Genomic DNA, 10,205 nt, shown 5'->3' with positions numbered 1-10,205 from the left:
TTAATAATATATTAATAATATATTAATAATGTATTAATAATAATTATATATAATATAAATCCAAAAGTTTTTCATGATAGTAGTACGGTATCATATAATAATTTAAAATGAAAAATTTAATATATATTTTTACCTTTTTATTATTATGGCTACTTCACAAACGAAAATTTATAAAATTTATGTATAATTTTTCATTTTTAACGAGTAATATATAGTAATGTATGGTCTTTCTATGGTATGTAAAAGTGTGGTTCCAGAAAGAAAGTGACAATGATAAATGATATTATAGGTTTGTTTTCTGTGACTGAACTAATGTACACTTTTAGCGAAGAACTTAAAGCGAAATAGATACATATTTGATATTTGAAAGCGAAAAAAAAAATTCTAATGCAATCTAGTGCAGGCACAGAAAACAGAACATATGATAAAAACGTACAGCTTTTGATTACATTGCAATATTATTTATGATGATATTTCTGTTACTATTATATTTTTGCTTCTTCTTTTGTTTTTTTTGCATAGCTTTTTTAAATTAGCATTATTCAACTATTAATAAACTTAATTATTTCTGCAATTAACTTTTTTAATAAACAATAAGCCCAAAAATTTCAATTGTATAGAAGAAAATTTAAAAAAAGAACGAGATATTTCTTTAAATATCTTTCAAAAATATTATTTACTAGTAAAAAATTATATTTTTATTTATTTGTAAAATATATGTATACATACATTATTTGTAAAATATATGTATACATATATATAATTTTTTAATAAGATAAAATATTACAATTGTAATTATTACACCGTTATTCATAAGTAATTATTATAATTTATTCGATTAAATAACTTATTTTAGCTCGGTATTGATCTATGATTTAATTGATAGTAGATAATATATTACAATTTAGTAATTCGTAATACTTGTATATACTTATCATATATTTATAAATTACAAAATTATAATTTATTATTTGCATTTGCTAACGACTGTGAGAGAGACGCAGAAATATCTTACCTGTACCAATTTCCCTAGTCTATCTTAGATACTGTTGGCTGTAGGGAGATTCGAGAATTTCCACACGCACTGATCTAATACACTCTATCTTGTTGATTCTCGCTTCTCTTCTGTGTAGTGATAACAGGGCCCTAACAGTTTAAGCCCAGCTGCCCTGGTCGTGACACACCAAGAGAGAGCGCAACTTCCACGACGAAGATTCAGCGCAGACTGACGCGGCAGCCGTTCGCGTGGGTCTGTCTAACCCACGCTGCCAGTTACTACTAAAGTCAAGCGTAGATACATTGATGTGAAACGTGTGTGTTAAACAGTGTCTCTCAAACTTCTCCCAATTCTATATCGAATGTCCTCTTTTTTTAAATGTTTTAATATCAAATTTGTAGTCACAAACTAAATTTTCTCTTTAGATAAATAATAAAGAGTGAAAAGAGATCTCAATTACATATTAAATATAATATATTAAAATAGTAAGTAACATAAAGTATTACATAAGTAATATTGTTATCTCAATATATTGAGTTAGGTAAGAAAGAATTATAAACAGCATAAAATAGATAAAACATAAAAATATATTTTATCAGTTAATTATGTATTTGTTTATGTATTTAAGTCAATAAGGTCTTAAGCTTCTTTCAAACTTCCTCTCTTATCTTTTTCTTAATTTTTTCTTTTCTTTTTTTAAATTCTTTTTCGGTAAATCATACGAAGTGATTATATTCAAATAGAATGACAACATTTATAAAATATTTAAGAATGGTTATTTTTAAGCTTTAAAACCAGTTAAAAACTGTTTAAAAAATCTGTTTAAATAACCATGTTGTACAAACATTTTTAAATTTGCTTCTTTTTGAAACAAAAATTATTGAACGAACACTGTTCGACAAGTGAGCACCAGTGAGCAGGATCAGTATTTCTTAATAAATTCAAAGTCAAATCTGTCTGATTCAAATCTGTCAGCAAAAGCCTATCAGTTTTTGAGATAAATCAAGTAATATGAGCCAAAAAGAGCGTCCTTTTTTTCATATTTATTATTTTTTCTGTCCAAACAAAATTTTATTTTTCAATTTCATTAACGCCACTCTAAAAGGAATTTCCATTTTTTATTGAGCGATTTTTTTCATCGAGTTATTAATGTTTTCTGAAATGTAAAATGGCGGATTCAAATTAGCGGATTGAAACTGCAAAGTAGATAGATTTGTATAAAAAAAAAATTTATATTTATCAATTTAGTCCATTATGTTGGGTCTATCATTTCAGTACCCACTTTAATCAAAATGAAGTCATTTTTCACATTTCAGTCCGTCATTTTAAATTTTTCTATTTTAAGTATTTCAGATTTGGTATCAGCGACCTCGAGAAAATCTAAGAAATCTTTTTTGATACAAATATATTTATTTTCCAATTTCAATCCGCTAATTTGGATCTGCCATTTTATATTTCAAAAAACATTCATAACTCAATGAAAAAAAAATCGCACAATAAAAAGAAAATTCTTTTTAAAGGTAAGATTAGCTTTTTAGAGTTAATTAATAAATTTAGAGTAAATTAAAAAATAATATTTTGTGGTTTTGTTCCAAAAAATGATATATGCTAAAAAGTGATAAACGCTGTCTTTTGTTTATATTATTCAATTTATTTCAAAAACCTGACGTAGGCATCTTTTGCCCACGGATTTTGATTCAGCGATCTTTATTGAGAAACTCTGCACGAGTCAGATATATTATTCAATCGATTATTATTTTCCTTATTCTTTTTTTCATTAAAGCACAATACATCGCCGTGAATTTATCGAGAATAAAAAAAAATATGAGAGAGTCTAGCTTATTATTTGATTTACGCCAATTTCATAGAAAAATCTGTCTGAAAAATTTTCAGAATGTTGATTACAAACTATTCGATGGTGACGTGCAGCATAATGAAAAATTAATAGCAGCAATAAGATAATCAGGACTGTAACTGTTGGTCTCCGACCAACCGTTGCTTTGATTGTATTGCTAATAAAATATTTTATTTGAAGAAATGGTATATTTAATGCGCTCACATTTTTTAAAAAAATATTTAATATTTATGAATTGTACAATATTTTTCTATCAGTACTTTCTGTGTGTACTTTAAATTAAGCTAGATGGTATCAATGATAATTTATCGATGTGACGTGCCAGCTATAAATGTGAGATTGTGTTTCGTTAATTTTCATTATTGAAAACTATCTTAATATATTAATCATTCACAAAATTATATATAATAATTATAATAAATAAAAATTTAATCCACGTAGCAAACATATAAGAATATTTAAAATAAAAATAGATTATAGATAATAGTAATAGGTAATAGTAATAGAAATAGATATAATACAAATTACTATACACTTAATATAAATTAAAGAATATGCATATATAATGAATATCTTTGTTTCTACTATGCAGATGCTAATTAGTATTTTCTGCTGATTAGAAGAAAATAGCGTTTAATTTAGTCTAATCTTTTTAACAAAGACGCCTTCCTTTTGAATATTTACGTCATATTAATATAAAATGCAATTGTGTGTATGCGTTTATTATAGCTGTCAATTATATAAGTCAGACATATTATATATATATACACACACACACATATTTGTAATAAAATTATACGTATACATAATTTTATTACAGATAACGTAACAATTGTCGAGATAACGAACGTTGTCAAGATAAAATTATATAAATTTGAATGCTAAAGGAAAGTAGCAATTTTTGAAGGTTTTATCATCGTTCAGGAATTATTTTATTTCTATGTTCTTTTATGTACTTCTTCGTAAAAACCATTAAATAATCATTACAATAACGCCAAACTTAAGGAAAAACTGATATATTGAAATAAAGTAAACAAAATACTTATTCGCATCATTATAAAATCACTGTATAAAATCAGTTATGCTTCAATAATTTATTTATAGAGTTAATCCCAAATTGGATCAAATACAAGTAATATTGCACCACAAAATGTTAATTAGATTATGTTTTTCATTATAACATTTGTCATCTTGATTTCCTCTACTCTAAGAATTACACATCGTTTGGAGTGGAGGAAATTGACAAATGGGGAAAGTACATAAAGAAACACAAATAAAACAAACGCAAAGTTTGAAATAAGAGCCATAGAAAGCACGTTCCATCGAGTATATTGAGAACACTAAATCGCTTAAACACTTATACACGATTACGTTCATTTTCATTAAATTATTCTTTATAATCTTCATTTTAATCTTCTAGAACACACATCTTTACTTTTGCCTTATGTGTACATAAAAATATAAATATTGACAATAATTATCTATATCGAATATATCGACTTAAGAAAATAAGTTTTATTAAGAATGGAGACAGTTAATGTAAATTTACATATTTGTTAAAGAAAGATGTTTGAGAAAGATAAAAATAATCAGTATTAAATATTAAAATAAAGTTTAAAATCAATAATAAAACCAAGAAGAAGTGGAAATAACTTATTGCAGAACAGTTTTTAAATATATACAGGATGTTTAGAAAATAATGATAAATCTTTTTGCACAGGGGCAGATTAAAAATTTGTTTAGAATTTTTTCAGAATTTTTTAATACTGTATTTTCTCATGTTAGTACAAATGAGAAAATGCAGTACTAAAAAGTTGATAAAAAATTCTAAAAAAATTCGTAGAGTTTTATAAGAAGAAAAAATAAACAATCGTCTTTTGTAGTTTTTCTATAAAATTGATTTGAGTAAGAAATTATTAAAGACCAATTTTCGGCAATTTTTAGCAACTAATATCTTAATTATTGCGAAAATTGCAAAATGGTAGAGGACTTTTCTTCTCAGTTTAGTTCATTCTCTATGCGAAAGATTTATCATTATTTTCCAAACATCCTACATAATTATATTGTGCATCTTCTCATTGAAAGTGAAAAGACATGTAAATTGTTAATATCTTTTCACTTTCAATCGAAATTGCAACAGGTAAATGTCTGAAGAATTAGCTATAATCTATTTATGAAATAGTGTTCGATTTTAGATATCGAATACTTTTTATTTGAAGTTTGCTTCGTGATGAAACAAGATGAGAATAATAAGTTCGAGATCAAGAAATCTAGATTTTCGTCTAAGAGTAGTTCCACTCAACATTCAGATAAGAGATAACGTACATCATATTTGTCCTGCAATCGTAAAATCGATGTAATCGTGAAATTAGTGGACACTTTAAAAGCATTTCTTGTTAGATCTATCGAAAAATCAACATAATACTTAAGTTTGAAAAACATTAATAATTCAGAAAGAAAAATTTCCAGAAAAATTACAAAGAAATAAATAAATGAAATGCTAAGAGAACAATATTTAAAAAAAAAAGAATCAATAATAATGATTTAAGAGATGTATCATTATTAAGAATGATTCCAAAGAGAGCCGAAACGTTTAATAAAGAAGATTACACAAGATGGAAATTAATCTTTGGATTTGAATTTAATCTCTGGTATCTTCATCAACCGTGACTCATAGCTTTGAATTTTTGATTTAATTTTTTTATTTTTAAAAATATAATGTAGCGAAAACACTTGTACATAAAAAAAATATTCGTTGACTGAAAAGAAAGAGATTTTAAATTTATTATAACAATTATAATACCTTAACGATAAAAATTACAAAATATTTTTATCTGTATATACTTGATATTATAATACCTCTTTTATGATTTATTTTTTGAACAATCTAAAATTGTTTGTCTGTTTATTTTACTAATTATCTCAAGTTTTTTTCATATGTGGTTTCAAAGAGAGAGAGAGAGAGAGAGAGAATATCTTCAGGAAATATCATTTTGGAAAAAATTTACTACTTAAATAAGATAAAACAATTTAATAACTATATACGTTCTAATGAAATATATAAAAAATAAGATAAAGAAGTCGTTAAGAACCGACGCGTCATTGTTGCGATATCTGATCTTTATTGAATATTACTGAATGTGTATAATATAATGTGTATAAAACTTAAAAGGCATTGGGATTCTATATTTGGAGAGAGATATGAATTACATTTATATACATTAGCCGTCTGGTGATTCATTAATTATTATTAAGAAGAAATAGAATAAATTATTAGATTTAAAAAATAATAAAAAGTATTCATATCAAGTCAAGAAGCATTTAAGGTTTTACATCAGTATAACCTATCACATTTTATAATTTTTATGAATTAAATTCTCATTGTTTGGTATTTATTTATTATGTATATCAAAGAAACAGTATTTACATATAAATGCACAATTCAAATAATTGTACCTAAAAAACATTTAGGTTTTAAAAAATATCGAGCATTCGATAAATAATGATTATTTAACTTTTTTTTTATTTATTTAACTAGATACTCTTTATCGAACATTATAATTATGTCGTTTGATTATTGTTCGATTGTAAAATTAAAATTAAGCATAAAAAAAAAGCAAGAACACCGTTTGCCAAGAACCTTGTGCATTTGGCCATCACTCTTCTTATGCCCTTCTCCTCTTTCTCACAGTCTCATTCATCCATCAAGGCCATCCGGTTTTAAATGCGGAATCGTTCATTCGTATAAACGTCATTTAAATACTCCCAGATTTTCGCACTTCCTGATAGCTTACAGTACCTTCAAGTTTTTTCGTTGTATGTACTCTTCGACTTATATACGTATTATAAATAGGGTCAAGTAAATCATTAAATTATCTCATGCTAATGATAGACATTTGCTTTCAACTATGCGCCACTAAACGTTTGTGAGAAGAATTAGGATATATTATCGGTGCTTCTTAACGTCTCGTCTCCTTAGAAGAAAATATTCTCAAGTAGATGGTAATCAATACAACTACGACGACATTTTCTACTTTAACAAAACCTCCACGCGTCAAAGGATACGCTTTGTTGAATGCATATTAATAAAGCTGTCGATTTATTAAATACGTGCGGCATAATATCGATATTCTTCGTGGATATAATCATGCGTACATGATATCAATAACAACATTTCTACATTTTAAATAAGATAAAATTGAAATTATCACTATAGATATAACTTACATTATAAATTTAAATTAATTTACGATATAAAGTATTTTAGTAATTTCATAGGTATTTGTAAACATAGTATTTATACAAATATTTATTTAAAATGGTTTTTAAATATTTATTTAATGTAAAAATATTAAATAAATATATTTAAAAAAATTTTTTTTAACGTGTGCTGATTGATGAGAATTAAGATATATAAGAAATAAAAATATAAATATAATATTTACTTAATTACTTAATATTAAGTAAAATGAAATTCACGATATATTGTGTATTATTATATATTATTGTAATTTTTTATTCGTATAAGATTTTGTGAAAAATAAATTTAAAACGATTATATAAACACTTTCCTGTTTATGTTTTATATATTGTATGATTTTTAATGTAATGTATTTTTTATAAATTCTTGTAGAATCAAAAATTATGGATATTAATAATGCAATTATAAATTTATCAATTTTATTTGGCTTGACGAAAGCTTACATTTTTATTTACACTTTTTTAAAGTAAATATTTTAATAACTACTAAATTTATAAATGTATTGAAACTGCGAGAGAGAGAGAGAGAGAGAGAGAGAGAATTTTATGACGTAAAAGATTTTATTATTGTGAAGTTTTTTTATTAATTTAATGTATAAAAATAAACTTCTTTGTTGTTTATTGTAAATATATTAGATTAAAAATTTAAAATCTACACAGCATTGTTCAGTATTCCACGACTTTTACATAACACGCATTATTTATCATTCCTTTAGTTATCTCTCACCATACTAAGCGAACGGAAAAATTTGTTCAGTCGCAAATTGTTTTTTGTAAGTCTGGTCGAGATACTTCGTGCTCACATTACTGCCAGGAACGTACGACTTTGGAAACAAATGTTGCCTTATCTTTTGACTAAAAGTTCAAATCACTTCAAGAACCATGATATATTATTAATAAAATAGATATTCTGTGCCGATAAATTATTACCTGACAAACAATAAATGCTTGTAGATATCTTTATCATGAATTACTAAAACTCGAAGTAAGACAAATATATATCTTCGCCCTTTGTCAATTAAAGTTTATATAAAAAAATAATAACATAGTAAAGACACAAACTATCAATCAAACAAGAAATCAAAGAAAAAAAAAAAATCATTAAACGATCTAGCTGGAACTTAAATGCTTGTATGATTCTTGTGTGAATTTATACGTATGTGGTTCCCAGAAACGCGCGCCAAAATGATTTTTCGGTTTTGAAAACGCTAACTCTACTAAACTGTACGCAGTAATATCACGAGTTAAATTGGCTAGCAATTTAACAAATTATAATATCGCACGGAATGCAAGAATCCGGGTTCGACTTCCGGCCGAGGTAATATTTTTCGCAATAAGAATTAATTATTTACAGATTTTAATATGTTATTCAAAATTATTAAGATCGTTTCAAAATGCGAATTTTCGAAGAAGCATCATAATTTGTTTTGCGGTAGTTTAGTAGAGTTAGTGTTTTCAAGACCGAAAAATCATTTCGACGCGCGTTTCTGGGAACTACATATGTAGTATATAAATTCACACAAAGTATTTAAGATTCATACAAGTATTTAAGATTCAACTAGATCTTTAAGACTTTGATTTCTCTAGTTTGTGTTATCACACATATATGATCCTGTAATATATCATATTGTGTAGTAAAGACAGCCTAATGCAATTCCTTAATAAATTCGTACAGTATGTTAAATATAACAATGTATTAATGGCTCGTAAGACATATAATACCACGTAAAATTGAGAAATATAAAATAATTTTTTAATTGGTCACACTCATTAACATGTTACACGATTCCTGTTTCTGAAAAAAAAAAAATATCAATATAATTATGCAAATTGTCAAATAAGATCAAGTTATAAGAGCTCGCGCTATATCATATAACATCATAATCTTGAGTATTATGTCAATGTATAAAAATAACTAAATATTATTCTGTTCTTGTTTATGTATATATTTATATATTAATTCTTAATTTTGGTTATATCGAATTCACATCACCGTTTATATTTAAACATTTATAATAAAACAAAAAATGAACACAATTTCTTTTAAATTCTTGAATAAAAATAGAATAAAGTAAAATAGAAAATAAAATATAAACAAAAATACGTAACTTTGTACTTTAATTACTATTTAATAAAATATCTTAAAATGACATTCAGTTGATATAAGTCATCAAAGTCAAGAAAATAAAATACTAACATAGTCAACAAAATGAAATAATTACAACTAGGAATGGAAAATAGATATTTGTATCAATATATTATTTCCCAAGAATTAATATTCATTAATAAGTTATTAAGTTACATATATTAGACGCTATACGAATAAATTAAATAAAGAAGTGGTCGAGGAAGACTGTATTTGATGCTTAATAATATATTTCTGTGTAAATTTTAAATACATCTTTAAACTGCTCGCCGATTTCTGTCGAACTTGAAATTACAAACTGAAACTGAAATAGATATTATCACATGCCTTAATGGAAGAATTGAAAAAGCATTCACTCTGAAAGTTTAAGTCTGAAATATTTTTCGGAATAAGTTCTTTACAGTTTTTTACCAATCATTATTAAATTAACGAGCAATTTAATTTGTAATATTATTTCAGCAATTTGCGATTACATTTCAAGTCCGACAGTAATCGATACACAGTTTATATAATTAATATATTTGAAATTTACAAAATATCGTTTAAGCAATAAGATAAAATTTCGATCGTATTGGGTTGTCCGGAAAGTGCCGATTTTGAAGGAAAATTAAAACACAGAAGAAAAAAATTAAATTAATTTTTAATTTCATTTATTATATTTAAATCTTTTGCGGCACGAACTTTCCGGACGACCCAATATTTGGCGTTTCTTTACTCTCTTATTTATAATATTTATATAATTTATAATATTCATATATTTTAATGATTCTTATGATTCTTAAGTTATTAATTATATCTTAATTACTAAATCTAATCATTCATACTGTAGAGGTTCACTATTATATTTAAATTAATTATATTTAAAGAAGTTGTCGAAACAAAAATTTTATTATATTTCTTATGCACGTGGAAATATATCTATCTCATACTTAATCATAAATAAAATA

At 25.1% G+C, this 10,205-nt stretch overlaps 1 protein-coding gene across 2 annotated transcripts in view; it reads right to left on the bottom strand.

Moving 5' to 3' along the window:
- LOC108687595 overlaps positions 1 to 1,209 on the bottom strand; it is a 26,871-nt gene extending 25,662 nt beyond the window's left edge. For both annotated transcript variants that reach the window (XM_018193446.1, XM_018193447.1), the window contains exon 1: positions 1,016 to 1,209. The gene's annotated coding sequence lies outside the window, so the exon portion shown is untranslated. The remainder of the gene's footprint in view (positions 1 to 1,015) is intronic.
- Between the last annotated feature and the right edge of the window lie 8,996 nt (positions 1,210 to 10,205).

This window comes from Atta colombica, unplaced genomic scaffold (assembly GCF_001594045.1).
Source record: "Atta colombica isolate Treedump-2 unplaced genomic scaffold, Acol1.0 scaffold21, whole genome shotgun sequence".
Taxonomy (NCBI): domain Eukaryota; kingdom Metazoa; phylum Arthropoda; class Insecta; order Hymenoptera; family Formicidae; genus Atta; species Atta colombica.
This window is presented reverse-complemented; position numbering and strand designations above follow the sequence as displayed.